Below are 20334 nucleotides of genomic sequence, written 5' to 3'. Positions count from 1 at the left end.
CTTGGGCTGTCATTACTCCTCCGAAATATTTGGCTTCTCCTATTTTGTCCTTTTCCCATCCTCCTCAGCAAGTTTTCTAAAATTTTGCCACTCTTCTCAAACCAATTTCCCCAGGGCAGCCCCAGAGCCTCATGACCAAGATGCCTCTTTCACAGAGATAATTCTTTCACTTTAGCAGGTGAGAAATTCCACAGTTTTTCATACTCATCGAAACAAATTTGCCTTTTCTGCATCCAGCCCAACCACTTTTGCACTAATCACAGAGAAAGGGTTTTTCCAAGGGTTATTCCTCTGCTGAGCTTTTGAACAGTCACCCTTGCATCTCCATTAGTCATCAGTTACTCTGCCTGGCATCTCCTTCCTCTGCTGAGCTTTTGAACAGTCACCCTTGCATCTCCATTAGTCATCAGTTACTCTGCCTGGCATCTCCCTTTACTTTCTCCACCTCTTCCTCCTCTCCTTCCTGTCTCCTTCCTCCTTCTTGATCTTTGCCCTCATATTTCCTGCCTGTCTCCCCATAACAGTCCTCCTTCTCCCATTTCCCTCCCTATCTGACTCCCATCTTTCTGTATTTATCCATTCAGTATCCACTGGTTGGTTCCTTCCCTGTAAGAACATTATGCTCACGTCTCACCATATTCTCTTTTTAGCCCATGCTAAATTGTGTTCCTGCCCTATCACTTTCCTTCCTTTGGCAACTAAGGTCCTCAAAATAATGGGTTATTGTTTCTACTCTACCCACATCTGCCACACTCACATGCACACTGAAACTGCGTTTTCTGGGGTCATTTAAGGTCATATTTGTCAAATTCAATAAACTATATTAAGTGCTAATATTTTAAGTCTACCCTGATAAGGTTTGGCTGTGTCCCCACCCAAATCTCATATTGTAGCTCCTGTAATACCCACGTGTCATGGAAGGGACCTGGTGGGAGGTAACTGAATCATGAGGGTGGGGTCTTTACCATGTTGTTCTCATGATAATGAATAAGTCTCACGAGATCTGATGGTTTTATATAGGGGAGTTCCCCTGCACATGCTCTCTCTCTTGCCTGTTTCCATGCAAGACGTGACTTTGCTCCTCCTTTGACTTCCACCTTGATTGTGAGGCCTCCCCAGCCATGTGGAACTGTGAGTCCATGAAATGTCTTTCCTTTATAAATTACCCAGTCTCAGGTATGTCTTTATTAGCAGTGTGAGAACAGACTAATACATATACTTTCTGACGAATCCAATACTGTTGAAAATTCCTTTCTCTTAAAACCCTCTTTCCATTTGCTTTCTAAGATGCCACTTTTTCTCAGTGTTCTTCCACTCCTCTCTGGTCTCTATCAGCTCCTTTGCTGGCTCCTCTGACCTGCCTCTCTGATGCCTGTGCTCCCAGGAAGCTCTGGGCTTCTCTTTTCTCCTGGTGCAATCTCCAGGCAACCTCTTCCACTTTTTTTGTTTTTTGTTACCACCTACACATGACTGATCCTCAAATCTCTCTCCCCAACCCTGACCAAGCATCAAGCTTACACATATCTAATTTTCTGTAGAACGTCTTCACCTGAATTTCCCCAAAACCCTTATACTCATCATGTTCAAAATAGAACACGTTCGGCAAGGTTACAGGAGACAAGATCAACACATACACACACAAATATCGATCACATTTTACATGCTAACAATGAACATGCAGAAACTGAAACTACAAACACAATACTATTTACAATTGATTCCAAAGAAAATGAAATACTTAAGTATACATTTAACAAAACATGTGCAGGATCTCATGATGTAAAGATGTAGATGAAAGACATCAAAGAACACTTTAATAAATGTAGAGATATACCAACTCCAAGCATTAGAAGAAAACAGTAAATATATCAATTCTGCCTAAATTTATCTATAGATTTAATGCAATTTTTATAAAATCCCAGTAAAGTTTTTTGTGCACAGAGAAAAATTTATTCTAAAATTTATATGAGGCTTGGCACAGTGGCTCATTCCTGTAATCCCAGCAATTTGGGAGGCTGAAGTGGGCAGATCACCTGAGGTCAGGAGTTCAAGACCAGTCTGGCCAACATGGTGAAACCCTGTCTTTACTAAAAATAAAAAAAATTAGCTGGGTGTGGTGGGGGGCGCCTGTAGTCCCAGCTACTCAGGGGGCTGAGGCAAGAGAATCGCTTGAACCCCAAAAGTGGAGGTTGCAGTGAGCCAAGATCGCGTCATTGCACTCCTGCCTGGGCAGCAAGAGTGAAACTCTATCTCAAATAAATTAATAAATAAATAAATAAAACAAAATAAAATAAAATTTATATTAGAGGTCACACACTCTGGAGTAGCTAAAACAATCTAGACAAAGAAGAGTAAGTCAGGAGGAGCCATTCTACCTGATATTAAACCTTACAAGATACTTACAGTAAACAAGGCAGTATGGTATTCATGGAAGGAAAGACACATAGATCAATGGAACAGAATAGAGAATCCATAAATAGACCCATGAAAACAAGCTCAACTGATTTTTGACAAAGGTGTTAAGGCAGTTCAAATGGACAGTCTGTCCTACAAATGGTGCTAAAGCAATTGAACATTGAACATCTATAAGCAAAAATAAGAACCTTAAGCTAAACCTTACAACTTGTACAAAAATTAACTCGACCAGGCACGGTAGCTCACGCCTGTAATCCCAGCACTTTGGGAGGCCGAGGCAGGCAGATCACGAGGTCAGGAGATCGAGACCATCCTGGCTAACATGGTGAAACCCCGTCAGTTCTAAAAATACAAAAAAAATTAGCTGGGCGTGGTGGTGGGTGCCTGTAGTCCCAGCTACTCAGGAGGCTGAGGCAGGAGAATGGCGTGAACCTGGGAGGCGGAGCTTGCAGTGAGCCGAGATCATGCCACTGCACTCCAGCCTGGGAGACACAGCGAGACTCCATCTCCAAAAAAAAAAAAAAAATTAACTCAAAATAAACCATAGATTTAAATGTAAAACATAAACGATAAAAATATTTTAAAAATAAGAGAATATCATTGGAATTGGGATCTAGCACTAGGCAAAGTGTGCTTGGATTTGACACAAGCACAACTCATAAAGAAGCACAACTCATAAAAAGAATCCTTCATAAATTGGGCTTCATCAAAAGTTAAAACTTTTGCTGTGCTAAAGACCATATTTAGAGGATGAGAAGATACGCTACACATTGGGAAAAAATATTTGCTAACCACGTATACAAAAAGGACTAGGCATCAGGAAGGAGGAAACTATTCAATTGTACACTTTAAATAGGTACCAGAAGAAATAGATGCTAACTCAGAATTCTATAACCATAAAAAATATTGGCCAGGTGTGGTAGCTCATGCCTGTAATTGCAGCACTTTGGGAGGCGGAGACAGGCAGATCTCTTGAGCTCAGGAGTTCAAGACCAGCCTGGGCAACAGAATGAAACCTCATCTTTACAAAAAGCAAAGAAAAAAGAAAAGAAAAGAAAAATTAGCCAAGCGTGGTGGCATGTGCCTGTAGTCCCAGCTACTTGGGAGGGTGAGGCGGGGGGATCACTTGAGCCCAGGAGGTCAAGGCTGCAGTGAACCATGATTGCACCCCTCCACTCCAGCCTGGGTAACAGAGCAAGACTCTGTCAAAAAAAAAACAAAAAACAAAAAACTCAAAATTGAAGGTAAAATAAACACATTTTCAGATAAATGCTGAAAAAATTCATCACCGAGAGACTTACAAGAAATGCTAAAGAATGTTCTTGAGACTGAAAAGAAATGATAGAAGATAAAAAGTTAAATCTACAGGAAATAAAGGAAAGTGCCAGTCATAGTCAATAAATTGATTAATATCACAAAAAGCTGTTTCCTTATTCTCTTAAAAGACAATTTCTTAAAAGGCAATTCACTGTTTATATCCAGGTGAGATTTATAATATATGTAGAAGTAAAATTTAAGACACAGCATGAAGCATAGGGAAATTACATTGAGTTACACTCTTCTAAGGTTGCTTTATTTGGGAAGTGAAAAATGGGAAGTGCATAGTGATAGAAGTGAGGTTAGAAATGAGCAATATGAAGTAGGAAGTGTCAGGTGTGAAGTGTGAAGTGTTAGATATTGATTCTAAAGAGACTTTGATAGATTAAAGATGCATATTATTAGCCCCAGAGCAGCCATTACAAACACAGGAAGAGACATAGGTAATAAATCAGCAGAAGAAATACCATGAGATGCTAAAGTATCCAAACAATCCAAAAGCACACGAGAAATGAAAAACAGAGGAACAAGAAACAGAAAAGAGAAATTTAAAAAACAGTGAGATGGAAGAATTAAACCATGCCATATCAAAAGTTACAATGCATATAAGTGAACTAAAACACTAATGTAAAGGCAGAGAGCATCTAATTCAAAAAAGGATGATGCATCTATATGTTGCCTACAAGAGATGCTCTTTGAATCAAATAATACAAATAAGCTAGAAGGTATAAGAATGGAAAAAAATATACCATGCAGAAAATAAGAAAGCTGGAATAGACTTCAAGACAAAGAATATTACAGGAGATAAATGGGATGTTTGATAATAAGCAAAGGAGAAATTCATCAAGCAGACATACAACTCTAATGCACATAATAATATAGTTTAAACACTTACGAGGAAAAAAATTGAGAAAACTAAAGGAAGAAATAAATTCATAATCAAAGTTGGAAACTAAAATCTTGAACAAATAGACAAGAATAGATGAAAGTATTCGTAAGGCTATAAAAGGTCCGAATACTGTTATTAACCAACTTGACCTGACTAACATTTCCAGAACACTACATCCGATTACAGAAGAATACACTTTTTAAAGTTTTTTTTTCTTTTAACTTTTACTTAAGGTTCAGGGGTACATGTGCCTTAGGTATGGTATATAGGTAAACTTGCGTTATGGGGGTTTGATATATAGATTATTTCCTCATCCATGTACTAAGCATAGTACCTGATAGGCATTTCATCTGATCCTGTTCCTCCTCACACCCTCCACCCTCAAATAGACACTAGCATCTGTTGTTCCCCTCTGTGTCTACGTGTTCTTGTCGTTTAGCTCCCATTTATAAGTCAGAACATGCAATATTTTGTTTTCTGTTCCTGCATTAGTTTACTTAGGATAATGGCCTCCAGCTCCATTTGTTGCAAAGGATAGAGATGGATGATCTCATTCTTTTTTATGGCTGCATAATATTCCATGGTGTTTATGTACCACATTTTCTTTATCCAGTGTATCATTGATAGGAATTTAGGTTGATTCTAAGGTCTTTGCTATTATGAATAGTGCTACCATGAACATACTCATGCAAGTGGCTTTCTGGTAGAATGATTTGTATTTCAGGGGATATATATCCAATAATGGGATTGCTGGGTCAAATGGTAATTCTGTTTTTCATTCTTTGAGGAATCACCACACTGCTTTTTTTTTTTTCAAGTGCACGTGGAAGTTCACCAAATTGCACATAGATAAGGCAATAAATTTTGAACAATTGAGGGGAAAATAAACTTGCCTTGTCTTGTCTTCTATGCATATCTAAAAAGTTCTACAAATGGATAGCAAGATATGGACAGGTGATACTTTGTCCTACTCATTTTCTGCCCATCTTTTCAAACTCCAATAAGCCCAAGAGTCACTATCCCATGAAGCCCCGATAAACGCCACCCAAAATTGGCCCCTCGATTTGTGCCTACCTTCAACCTTCCATATTCTTTATGACACTCAATAATGCCTTATCACACTTCTTTTGCACATTTTTCTGATTATTGGTCACCTTTCCTAGACCACTAGACCCAAGAACAGGGATCATATATAATTTGTGTGTGCAGACCCAGTGCCTAGCACAGTGCCTGTCACAGAACAGGCATTTAATAGTTGTTGTTCATCAGTGAATGCTATTCTTAGTAATGGTTGGGTCAATTTTAAAGCAAGTATGACTGGCTTCTGTGCCTACCACCTGCCCCGCTCAAATAAAGGAAAATTTCCAGGGAAAGACAGCATGATGAAAAATAGGCCTGAAGTAAAAGATTAAAGGAAGCACATTTTGACTGATAAAAAGAAAGAGAAGTTTCCTTAAGAATGATTTTCTGTGCCAGCAGAAGATATTTCCTAGTGACAAAGTCAGAGTAAATGACCTTAGATCACCAAAACAATTCAGAGAGAAATAAGAAAATAATCCCTGTACAAAAAAGATGGAAGCAGCAGGCTCTGCTGAAAAGTTGTGGAATTTTGATACTTGATAGTTTAATAAAGCCAACAAAGATTAGTTATTTTGAACAGTTAAATGTGGGTCCAGCAGAAGGATGATCTATTTGAGGATTTTTCCAAACAATTTTACCTATGAGTAAATAGAGATGCTGCAGGGAAATGTGAAAATGACTATTAGTGTATTCTTTGCCAAGAATATTTTCCCATCACTGTTTTTGTGTCCCATAATTCCCTGACCAATCATTTAGACTTTACATCGAGGCTGTCTCTTTTATCTTTTGAACCTTAGGCCTAATGGAAAGACAAAGACAAAGTAAAGACTAAATACTAATTGTTGAAAGAATGTTTGTTAAATAGCATAGATATTATTCACCAGTTTCTCTGAGTTTGAATTTGTTTATTAATAAAGGAGACAAGTTTACAGCATTGACCATTCAGGTCATCTTTCTTACCCATTATCAAATCCTCGGCCATCCCAGTTCTGTGAAATAGTGAAAAAAACAGTCAGTTCTATGTGTTGTTCCACTTGTAATTCGTTGTCACACTGAAAAGTGAAAGTCACAATATTGTATTATAGTTTGATGTGTTGTAATATCACTAGGAAAGCTATCTGCTTTAATTCTTACACAAGAACTTTTGATTATTTATCGTATTTCTTACATATATCATTTCTTACCCATCCTATCTTCTTACACATGAACTATTTTATTTATTTATATTTGAAAACAGATCTTTTATTTAGACTTTTCAACAGTATGCAACGCTTTACCAATGCAAATGCCTTACTAATCAACAAATATTCAGTGTCTGTCTCCTCCATATGAAAGTTTATAAGAGCATTATTATTATGAGTTTTATACTTCAGCTAGGGATTTAACCACGTAGCCTGCAGAGGTGCTCTATCTTTATGTTTCTATGGTACAACAGAGCACATCTGGGCTTACATCAATGGCTGAACTCAGTTCCTGCAGAATAATACTCCTAATCCTCATTCTCCATGCTTATAAAAAGAAAATTCAATTATGAAACCACAGCATCTAAACTACTTATCCCTGCAGCCCCAAGACTTCATTCATCTCGAGACAGGCTAATGACAGGGCAATTTAGCATTGGGAAATTTGAAAATTTACTTCAAGATAAGTTTGCTTCAAAAATGTGGGTAATAATTGCAACTGTAAGATTAAGCCAGGTTTGTCTCATTGTGTAGATTTCTTCCCATATCCTGCCCCCCCACTTTATGACAGTAATGATTTTGTGACTAAGACTGGTGTCACTATAATGTTCTTGGGACAGAATGATAGTCCAATGACTCATCAGACAGTAGAAAGGGAAAATATTCAAGAAATTTAACATCATTGGTATTTGAAATATTTCAATACTGTGAATCTATTCCTAAAAATAAGGACAACTAAATAACTTTATTCACTAATAAAAAGCCACAATCAAAACAACTGTGACAGAGTGTGGAACAAATTATAATTACTTAAAGAATCATTGTGATTACTCATAAAAACCTTAACGTTTGCCAACCAATTTTTCTTGTCAAAATACATTGTTTCTTCTGGCGTTCATACCCTCAGTTTGCCCAATTACTCTCCATAATTTTTTTTTTTTTTTTTGGTGGCTGAGACACAAAATAATATGCAGGTTCTGAAGACTTCTATCTGTAAGTACAATATTTGAGAAGTAGATGAGTACCTTTCAAAGACAAATGTTGAGATTTGTGAGTAGGAAAGATAGGAAAAAAAAAAGTGTCATGAGGACTTTGGCCTATACCGAGAAGTTTTTCAGTCGATTAGGAGCTCTGGAAACAAATGACATCAACTCTCAGCATTGCGGATGTCTCATTTTCCTCTTTATCTCTCTTTTCACTGCTTCTCTTCTTCTTCCCTGGATCCATGTGTCTGTCACTTACCATCCTCTACTCCCTCTCCTCTGTCTTCCTTTTCCTGTGCTGCTGTCTGCACACAGCAGCTGTCCACAGACTGTCCAGCCTTCAGAGATAACTGGGTTGTGGAGTCTGCAAAAATGGGTGTCTATCCCTTTCTCATTTTTTTTTTTTTTTTTCCTTTGAGACGGAGTCTGGCTCTGTCGCCCAGACTGGAGTGCAGTGGCACGATCTCGGCTCACTGCAAGCTCCGCCTCCCGGGTTCAAACCATTCTCCTGCCTCAGCCTCCCATGTAGCTGGGATTACAGGCGCCTGCCACCACGCCCAGCTAATTTTTTGTATTTTTTTAGTAGAGACGGGCTTTCACCATGTTAGCCAGGATGGTCTCGATCTCCTGACCTCGTGATCCGCCCCCCTCGGCCTCCCAAAGTGCTGGGATTACAGCCGTGAGCCACTGTGCCTGGACGTGTCTATCCTTTTCTATAGCACCTCTAGGAAACACGAACCATGTCCAAGATACAATTAATTCCATCATATATTATCCCCAGCAAGATAGAGCTTCATTTACATGAAAAGTTGTATAGGCACAGAACTCATCCTTAGGAAGTTGTCCGTGTTTGTTTTAAGTGACCATATTCATAAGCCCTCTCTTAGGTTTGAGTGTTTCCCTCCCAGTGCATTTAACCTCTTCTGACTCCCTACTGGCTGTTTGGCGACCACCTGCCCCAGCACTTTAGCCATGCTCTCCTTACTCAACAATATCCCATGCTCTAAACCTCCTTTCATCAAAATTATGCCCCATTCCCTTAGGATACTGCTTAGTGAAGTTAATTTGATTATTATGAACCAAGACATTAATTATTTAATAGATATTTGCATTTATCAGGGATTGTTTCATGAGAACACTTAACATGAGATCTATCCTCTTAACAAATTTTCAAGTGCACAGCACAGCATTGCTGACTCTAGGCACAATGTTGTACATAGATGTCTAGAACTTATTTTCCATAAATGCATTCAATTGAGGTTTTCTCAAAGAAGTTGTTCAAATAATGTCTTTATATAGTACTTACTGTATGTCAGGTACCCGGTAAAATCTTGGATATTCAGAAGTAGACAAATACATGTGTTCCTTATCTTCTTGGAGCATTATAATGTAGTGGATCTTTGAGTCAACATTGCAGAGTGGCTGTCTCCACACCATTCCAGTCACATCAGGTAGGGACATCATCTATTATGTCATCACATGGACTATAAACAGTCTATAAAAGTTCATTCGGGGTAGCATTTATGTTCTGGGACTCAGGATGTAATGTTGTTGGTGTTGTTCTAGCACCAACAATAACCATGTGAGTTAGACAGTTCTATTCCCATTTTGTAGAGAAGACTGCTTTTACAGAATTAAATCCTCTACCTATGGTTCATGGGACAAGCAAACAACAGTATCAGGATCTGGAGATGACTTTGAACTCCAAGTCCAACATTGTCCACTCCACCACAGGTGCCACCTCAGATTCTCCCCAAGTCCCCTTGGATACGGAGTGAGTAGATTATCAGGATTTGCATGCCATCTTCAGCTTCTCATTGGATGCCCACATGGTGGGAGGAATAGAATTGTAACGCAGGTTTTAAGTTCTTACTTCTATAATAGTCCTATGCTAATAATGTATCATTCTTACTGTGTAAATCAAGATTGACAAGCTGCTCAGCCATACAGCTCACCTTTAATAATCATTCATTACATTCCTGAAATTGAGAGTTGATGTAGCATGAAAAATCATAGTGCTACTTTATGAATGTTATATAAATGAGTCAACAATGGCATCTGTGTATGGGGCCCTAGATTGTTTATTTCTTCACTGTAGGCAGAGACCCACTAACTCAAAAATCTGACAGCTCCAAACTCAAATTTTTACACATCCAATTGTTAGATCGGTCCAAACAAGCAGATAGTCTAAATAAGCATATTTGTAGCCACTTAGAGCCTGTCTGTATTGTGTACTCAGTAAAACTGCACCAAACATCTGCTAGCAATAGATAAGTTCTGGGCCCTAAAGACCCCAATCTGCTGCTGCCCTTTGGAGCTGTCTAAGTCACTCTTGCCATGCTGCTAATGATGTTACCTAGACACATAGCCCTCTATCAAATTTCCCTCTTCCCTGGAAGTCCCCTTGCCCTCCACTCTTTCTGAGTGGTGGCTTCCCGTACTTTAAACTCCGGAAGACCTCATGCTCTGAGGGACTTCTCCTGCTATGAGGGACTTCTCCTGCATGCAAACCTGTCAAAGGCAAATAAAGCTTATCTGTGCTATTGCCACCTTGTGGTCATGTATTGCTTTTTAAAAAATCAGCCCCCATATCCCTCGAAGCATCTACAACAATCTAAAATTTCCTTGATTCGTTTGAAGACACACACAACATACATACAATTCCCCAAGCAAAAGCATGAAGTCAGCTTATTGTTTTTCATTTGTGCGTGGTATTTGGCAAATATTCAGCCACGACTAGTATGTAACAGTAACAGGCACAGGTGATTCTTATTTGACAATTGTGTAGCTTGCTACACAGAAGTGAACTAATTCACAGAGTAGATACTACCAGTCACATGAACTCATTAGCTTACCACTTCAAAGTTAATAGAGTGCCTCATGGTATCAGTCCTATTTTGGAAATGTTTGGAGGTCATAGGAGTAGAAAGTAAAGAACATCTTGTGGTCCCAGAAAATAAAGGAAACACTATAAAATAAATCAATAAAAACAAAAAATAATTAAGGCTTGTTTAAGCACAAGGATCCACTTGACTGGCTAATATTAGAGCAAATTGAGTCACAAAGTAAATAATGGTAGTACTGAACACATAGAATAAAATAAATATCTATGGTTCCAAATTGTTATAAATAATAAAATAAGCAAACAAACAGGGAAAGAAAAGGCTCTTCCTCATAGTAGAATTTAAATAAATGTAGAAGATAAAAAACCATAATCGCCATTAGGCAACTACCACAATAGTAACTGTCACAGACAGATAAGGTACTCTCATGGATGCAAAAATTTGTGGCTGAAAGTTTGAGAATAGATTTTGCATAGTTTCAACATATTTCCCTAAGATACATACTAACTACAAAGGGAAAAATGGTAACTTTATAGTAAAAAACATGGCAGACACCCACTTAACCAAAGCAATCAAAGTAAATATCAATAATAAGACACAGAGATTATCAACCCCTTAGTATGATGCCCTGAGGACACCACAACATCATTTCTGTGGTATTCTTGCCAAAAATCCATAACTTCATTCCAATTATGAGAAAGTATCAGAATAATTCAAATTGGCAGACATTCTATAGAACAACTGATCCAGCCAGGCATGTTGCACTCTGTGGTCCCAGCCACTTGGGAGGCTGAGGCAGGAAGATGTCTTGAGGCCAGGAGTTTGAGGCTGCAGCAAGCTATGATCACGCCTGTGACTGGTCACTGAACTCCAGCCTGGGCACCACAGCAAGTCCTCATCTCTAAAACAAAACAACAGATCAATACTCTTCATAAGTGTCAAGTGATAAAAGATAACCAAGGGCTGAAAAACTGTTACAGACAGGAAGAGACTAAGGAGAATTAACTAAATGCAATGTGGGATCCCAGGTGGGATCTTGCAACAGAGAAAGGATAATGGAAAAATTGGTGAAATTTGGAAAAACATCTATAATTAATATTATACTGATGTTAGTTTTCTGTTCTTGACCATTGTGCTATCGTTATGTAAGATGTTCATATAAGGGTAAGTAAGCTGGTGAGACATAAACGAATTTTTCATACAATTTTTCCAACTTTTCTGTATGTCGAAAATAGGTCAAAATAAAAATAATAAAATGAATCAAAATTTAAAAAGTGGTTGGTCAGTGAGGCAAACACTAAGGTGCTAGTCTTATAGCTGGGAAAAAAAACCTGAAGTTAGGTGATGGGAAGTCTTTAATCCAGTTTTTCAGTTCAAACAAATTGAGAAAGAGAAATGTTCCATAATTTAACGAAAGCAACCCAGACACAAACACACACCCTAGTTTTCAGCTCAGGTTGTCTTCCTAGACTTCTTAGTATATCCTAAAGTCATAGGCAGGAAGTTCAATGCCAAGGACAATTATACAGAATAGGAAATCTTATGTGATATATTTAGTGTATTTTAGTCTTTGAACTTATACAGTTAGGATAATTTTCTGAAATGCATGCTTATTTAGGATTGGGGAATGTTGAAAGGGATACTGATGAATAATCAATAAAATTACATCTAATGATTATGAAAGTATAAAGTCAAATATTGCTTACATTAAAATCAGAATGTCAGTAGAGAATATTTGCTAACAGTATGTATGTTGAAGGAGGGCTTTATTATTTTGGGGAAAATAACACAAAACTCCAGGAAATTATGATCTTACTATTCTCACCACAAGACTGTTAGTGATACAGGAAAATCACTTTTGAAACAAATGTTTGATTATTAAGATAAAATGGCAATGAAGTTTTTCCTTCTTAATAATCAAAGTTTTTTTAAGACTTCAAGGAAATAATGGAGAAATAACTAGAGAACTTAAAAGAACAGAAGAGACTGACGATGTGAAATTCTGCCCAGATGATCTAAATAGCTTCATAACAAGAATGATACAATGTACATTCATGAGATGTACCAAAAATGGTTACCATTTTATCTTGAATATAGTGAACTGCTAATTTATGTATTAAAAAATTACCATTGTGTTACACAGATTTCTGGTTCCCAGTCCTGGCTACACCACATAAAAATCACTTGGGGAGCTTTTTATAAAAATGCCAGTAGCTGGTCCCTCCCCTCAGAAATTCTGACTTAATTCATGACAAGTGAAGCTGAGCATCAATGTTTTAAAAGTTCCCAAAGAGATTCTAGTGTGTCGCTCTCCAACAACTAGGGTGAGAATTACAGTTACAGGTGCTTTTTATTCAAATATATCTGTCATTGGATATACAAGATAAATATTATAATCAAAATTACATTTTGGCAAGATACATAATTCAGTCCTTGAAGCAGCATTCTTAATCTTTAATAGAAATTGATGACAGAAAATACGCTGAATAAATTGAATCTAACTAATGATAATTATAAATATAACCAAAAATAACAAAATCAGAAGGATTTAGTTTATTGTCATCTCATCCCAAGTATAATGAAAATTCATCAAATTTCATTTGAGATTATTTTGGTGTAAGAAATGTTCTTGGTTTAATTTTTCCTTCCCCCTAAAAAGATGACTACAAGGTGTAACTCTAAACCTGTATTTTTGTTTTGTGTGTCTACTCACATACCAAATGAAACCATATATAGTTGTATCATCAAAAATCAAAAATTTGTAAGTTACCCTGACAATTTTCTTGATTAATGCATCAATGTTTTAAAAAGCAAACAAAAACCAATCCTCTATTGAGATACTTTCTGGTAAAGCACTTTCCACCTTGTAAAAACTGTGAAATGTATTTGAAGTAGTTCTAACTAAAATTAACACATCTTGGATCACGAGGTCAGGAGTGCAAGACCAGCCTGACCAACATGGTGAAACCCCATCTGTACTAAAAACATAAAAATTAGCTGGGCATGGTGGCATGCACCTGTAATTCCAGCTACTTGGGAGGCTGAGGCAGGGGAATTGCTTGAACCTGGGAGGCGGAGTTGCAGTGAGCCGAGATCACGCCACTGCACTCTAGCCTGAGCGACAGAGCGAGACTCCGTCTCAAAAAAAAAAAAAAAAAAAAAAAAAAAAAAAAAAAAAAAAAAATTAACACATCTTTAGCTACTATTGTGAGAAGGCGACCATTTCTATCACCTTCGCTGGTTGGTTTGACAATCACAAGAACATACAAGTTTTATTCAAACCAGTATCCTCCCTGTACACAACAAAGCGTTGGTTGGTATGATAAGTCAATCTGGCTTGATCCACAAGAATTCTGGGTTGCGGTTTTCTCGGCAATTCAGTCTTCAATACAGCTTTCAGCACAAAATTAAAGTCCTTTAAGTTAGTTTCTGACAGGAAAGGCAGTTAACTTTCTGCCATTGAGCAGACATGGCCTAAATAGAAGTGTTCTCCTTTCATTCTTGATTTCCAAAGAAAATTTTAGGAGATAACAATAGAGACCAAGACTCTTCATATCACTGGGCTAAAGGTGTACCTATCTATTATTATGTTGTTTCAATCAGAAAAATACTCTTTCAAATGTATACTGGTAAGGCATGGTACTCAAATAAGCTAAAAGTTCACTGTAGTACATTAAAAAAAGAAAAGAAAAAAAGGTGTAATAAGAGAGGTTTCTTTGTTTGTTTTGAGACAGAGTCTTACTCTGTCACCCAGGCTGGAGTGCAGTGGCACGATCTCAGCTCACTGCAACCTCCCCCTCCCAGGTTCAAGCAATTCTCCTGCCTCAGCCTCCCAAGAAGAGAGTTCTTGATTATGATCCCAGCTATGCCTCCAAATGTCAGCTACTGAAGAACTGTTGAGCACCCTCCACACTCCAGGCCCTCTGAGGCACAGAAGATAATAAAATACCTATCCTTAGGTCACTTCATTGCTCCTTACTTCAGCATCCCCAGTTTAAAATAAAAGTCATGCTTCTTGCTGAATTGAAGTTAAGCTCTCTGTGGTAATCATTCTTGTTTCTTCTGGGACATACTCCATCAAACATCCCTTCTCTTCTATCTTCGGTGTATTTTCACTTCAAGTCTCTTTGTCAGTAAAAAGTTCAGGGTTTAGTATCTTTTTAAAAAAGGAAGAGAAGGAAGAAAGGAAGGAAGAAAGGAAAGGAAGAGGGAAAATAAGCAGGAGTAAAACTTTCCTAGTCCTTCAAGCTAAAGACCTGCCTCTTTCCTTTCTTTCCAAATATCATGAAAGAGCTGAAGGAAAAATTTGATGGATTTGAGAATGCTGCGAAAAATGCAAATTTTCTGCATGCCAAAACATTCTGCACACCCAGTTATAAGGCAAACAGAAAACTGGGAAAAAAATATTTACATGAAATATGTCATAGGGTCTATGAACTTGATACATACAAAATTCATTCAAATGCATATAAAAACACTAACATCCGAAGAGAAAAATAAAGTTAAGGAACAGGAAATTTATAGAAAAACAAATGACTGATAAATATGTAAATAATTTGTCACTATGATATTAATCAAAGAAATTCAAATAAAACCATAAGGTACTTAAAATTTTAGTTCAGCAATTTTTTGAAATGACAATGATAATTGTTGGCTGAAAAAGAATCCTCATACAATTGCTAGTAGCACCATCAATTTATACCTGTTTCTTAGAAAAGAGCTCAGTAATACAATCAATCATCAAAATTCGCAGATTCCATATTTGCTAATTCACTTACTCACAAAAATGTTACCCCAAAATCAGTACTTCTGGTGCTTTTGCAGTCATTTGTGAACATGCACAGAGTGGCAAAAAATGTGGGCCATTTGATGTGCACATTCCCAGCCAGGGTCAAACAAGGCGAGGCTCTGCCTTTTTATGTCAGCTTTTAGACTATAAATACATGTCCTGTTCATGGTCTAATTCATGTTTTACTCATTAGTAGAAGAGTTAAATAATGCCATCTTTATATCAGTCATCACGTTTCAAATAGAAAGTCAATTATTTCCAGTAATATCTGGAAGTTATTTTTGTTGAGGTGTTGAAGGTGAAACAACATCGTGCATGTTATTGTTAAGTTCTATTAAAAACTTCAACACTGAAGATACTGAAGATAAAGTAATTTGATATAGAAGTAATACAGAGACTTATTTTGGTGGAGCACACAGTTGTTGTAAAAGCAATGTTTTTACTAAATTAAGAAGCCGGTGGAACAAAAGTGTATTTGGAACTGGTTGTGGTCCAAACACAATTCAAACAAGCTGTGATATTTTCCCAATTGAAATAGAGACTGTCTTTGTCAACGTGTATCACTATTTTTATATACAATTTTAGAGTAACTGAATCAAAAAGCTTTGTGATAAAGCTGATGTCAAAAACAAAATAGGTTGGTGGTACACACATTTCCTCCAGCTTTTAGAATTACTTCATAAATCATCTTAAGCATCCTACAGTGGAATAGTTTCGTGAATGTATCTTCTAAACTTTCATTTTGTGAATGTGTCTTCTAAACTTCCGTTTTGTGGGTTTTTTTTTTTTTTTTTTTTTTGAGACAGAGTCTCGCTCTGTTGCCCAGACTGGAGTACAGTGGTGCAATCTCGGCTCACTGCAACTTCTGCCTCCTGGGTTCAAGCAATTCTTGTGTCTCAGCCTCCCAAGTAGCTGACTACAGGTGCACACCACCTTGCCCAAGTAATTTTTTGTATTTTAGTAGAGATGGGGTTTCACCATGTTGCCCAGGCTGGTCTCGAACTCCTGAACTCAGGCAATCCACCCGCCTCGGCCTTCCAAAGTGCTAGGATTATAGACGTGACCCACTGTGCCCAGCAGTAATTTGTTTAATATTTAGTGTATCAGACCAAATAATGGCTGTCAAAGATATATAAGTCGTAACTCCTAAACATTGTGAATGTTACTTTATATGGCCAAAAAGGACTTCACAGATGTGATTAAGGATCTTGAGACTGGGCAATTGTCTTATATTATCCTAGTGGACCATAATGCCATCACATGTGTCCTTGTTCTTATAAGGGAGACAGAGGAAAATCTGACACAGGCAGAAGAGGAGGAGGCAATGTGACCATGAGATCAGAGACTGGAGTGATGTAGCCATGGGTGAAGGACTGCCGCAAGCACCAGCCCCGTGCAACTGATTGCAGCCTTTTGGCCTCCGGGACTGTGAGATAATAAATTTCTGTTGTTTTAAGCCATCAAATGTGTGGTGATGTGTATGGTAGTCACAGGAAACTAATACAGTTGGAAATCTTTAATCTAGGTATTTAACAAGTGTAGCACCAAAATTTCAGGGTTTTTTATCTCTTAAATTTGAATTGCAATGATTGAGAAAAAGCTTGCCAACAGGAAGACATTGAAATCTGTCTCAACAAAAACAAGAACCGAACAAAGTAAATGATGAGAGGTCAAATCATGCATGAGATTTAACTTGAAAAATTTCCACATTTGAGAAAAATTATTTGATGAAATTCTGACATTCTGACTTATAATGTTGTGCAAATTTGTATTCTCTATTGGAATAGAATCACTTGAGAAGCCTTACAATTTTGCAGCATTTCAATATGGCAAATTAACCATAAATAGGAACACTTTATTTGACAAGTTCTGGGTTTTTCTTTCTTTTTTTTTTTTTTTTTTAGTCATCAAATTAAGTTAGTCTGAGTGGAAGCAAAAAGAAAATATTAAGTTATTAATACATTTCAGTACAAAAAATGGTATTGAAAGTATCTTTCATTTAGTAGAATTTTCTCTGAGGTTTTCAGGTACATCAGCAACTGTAGAGAGACTAATTGCCCAATTAAAAATATTGTAGTCTACAGAGGAGTTCACTGAAAACATCAACATTTTACATTTATTAACCATAAAGGCAACTTAAAGAAGAATGTAGGCAGTTTTATGGAAGAAGTGAAAATATTAAGACCCTACTGGAGAGAAAACTGGTGTTTTTTGTTGTTATTTTTAGAGACAAGGTCTCCCTGTCACCCAGGTTGGAGTTCAGTGACGTGATCATAGCTCACTGCAGCCTCCAACTCCTGGGCTCAAGCAACCCTCCCACCTCAACCTGGAGATAATTATTTTTGAAATTAGCTTTTGAGTAGCACTATTTAGAGCACCACTAATGTGATAAAACCAATTTTTTGGTCAATAAGTTTCAAAAATTATACAACTTATTTTATTCTTTTTTATTCTTCAAAGGCTTCAAGTTTGGATGATAAATTATATCGTTAAGTAATATAACTATAATTCTCTTGAAGAATTATATAGTCTCTTCTTGAAGAAAAATAAAATGGCCTAATCCCATTTTACCTGTTTCACCCTCTTAAAATCAATTTAGCATTTAGCAATTTTGCCCACTGTCTCCAGGGAATTAGAAAGCTAACTGGGGCAGGCATTGTGCTGGATACTTTAGATATACATAGGAACTTAGGAATATGAGTATGAAATATGTACCCATAGCTCCGTTGTGAGGACAAGGAAACACGTTTATAGGCCTAAAGTGGTGCCCCAAATCATAACTAGTAGGCAGCAGAGGTGGAATTTAAGTCCACTGGATCTACCAGCTTTTGTTTTTGTTTTCTGAGACAGTCTCACTCATTCTGTTGCCTGGGTTGTGGTGCAGTGTTATGATCATGCCTCTCTACAGCCTTGACCTCCCAGGCTCAGGCAATCCTCCTGCCTCAGCTTCCCAAGTGGCTGGGACCACAGGCATGAGCCACCATGCCCGGCTAATTTTTAAAATTATTTGTAGAGATGGGGTCTCTACAAATGGAGATGTTGCCCAGGCTGGTCTTGAACTCCTAGGCTCAAGCGATTGTCCCACCTCAGCCTCCCAAAGTGCTGGGATTAGCCAATCAACCAGCTTTTTCCCTGTCTTCCCTTAGCATCTAGAATATGAGCCACTCCAATTTAACCTCCATGGCCACGTCTTTCTCCTTCAGTGGTTATCTCTCATCTCCCTTCTGCCTCTTCCTTGGCCATTCTTTTCACCTTCAAATCTCACCTCTGTCTAAAAGTCTTGATATAATGAATCGCCCTGGGTTACTGATGAAAACATGTAGCTCTCATCAAGAACTCAGCTTTCTAAAGTCACCTCCTCACCTGATTAAGGCCCAATTAAGCATGCATGACCCCAAGTTCTTAAGAGAAGGCTCATCTATGACAGAGCAATGTTTGCTGTAGGAGCCATATCTCATTCTCTTCTATCTCTTAACCGTAAGGACCCAGGGCTTCTCATGCTCTGGTTCCGTAAGCTTACGTTTGATGCTGAAACAACAGCGGGGATGGAACGAGCTGTTGTGGTACCTGTCTGAGCACCCTGGCCTGTGACTGGGAGCCTAATGTTAGTCTTTTGGGGAAAGCCCTGAAAAGCAAGGTGAAATGTCAGCAGGTATCTCCAGGATGATCAGAAGATACCAATACAAGGGTCTCTCACCTACCTGGCTTGACACAGATGACCTCAGCGCTCTGCTTCTTAACATCATAAATGGCAGACGATAATTAGCAGTTTCTTTCTCCTGACCCAGATTGCATGTGGAAGCTCTACATCAATTGCTCAAAAATTAATTGCTGAGTGGCCAATTCAATAAATTTACTCCAAAAAGAAAAATAATTCACTTTACCAGTTTTAATCTTGTCTTTATAATACCACCCATTTTCTATTATTACATTTGTCTCTCCCAGATTTCTTTCTGCTGCAAAGACCAAAAGGACACTGAGGAGGAAGAAGAGAAAAGTAAAACATAGCCATGCACAAAAGCATAATCTTGAGAATGAAATATTCTCAAAAAATTTTGTGTGTATGTATATATATATGTATGTTTTTTCCTTCTTTTTTTTTTTTGTTACCAAACTGAACCCTTAAAAGAAAGAGTAAATTTGACTGGTGGCTTTCTATGAATTCCCTGCTACTTGTGTGTTGAGTTGGGTGTAGTCCCAGACCAAGCAGTTCATTCATAAATCCCAGGACTTTCCCCCTTTGAAATCTGTCTGCTCGAGAAAGCCCCTGCTCCTTCAGGTTTGCTTACAGGGATGCATGAATTATCTTTGTCTCCATCTCTAGCATGACATTTTTGCAAGGCGTTGACCCCCATGGAGTTGATCTGGCACAAACCTGCTGGGAGTAAATCATTCTAAGACATGAGCACCATGATCAGCTAATACTTCACTTTCTTGTTCTTGCTCATTTCTAAGACACCTTAGAATTTCAATGAATAAAGTCACAGCAACTCCAGGACACTCCCCCTGTCCCTACTCTCCCTACAAGGAGTGAAGCCTAACTGAATGGCGAGCATTTACAGAGACATACTTTTTGGTTCTAAGTTTCTCAATCTTGGCATTATTGACATCTTGAGCCAGAAAAGTCTTTGTTGTGGGCGGAGGGGCTCTCCTGTGCATTAACGTTTAGCGGCATCTCTGGCTTCTGCCCAATTAGAGCCAGTAGCACCCTCCTCCTCTGTGATGACAACCAAACATGTCTCCAGACATTGCCAAATGTCCCCTGGGAGACAAAATTGCCCCTAGTGAAAAAACATGGAAGTTGACTTTCGGAACAACCCTCCAACAGGGAATTCTA

This window comes from Pan troglodytes, chromosome 1, assembly GCF_028858775.2.
Source record: "Pan troglodytes isolate AG18354 chromosome 1, NHGRI_mPanTro3-v2.0_pri, whole genome shotgun sequence".
In the NCBI taxonomy this organism is placed as follows: Eukaryota; Metazoa; Chordata; class Mammalia; order Primates; family Hominidae; genus Pan; species Pan troglodytes.
This window is presented reverse-complemented; position numbering follows the sequence as displayed.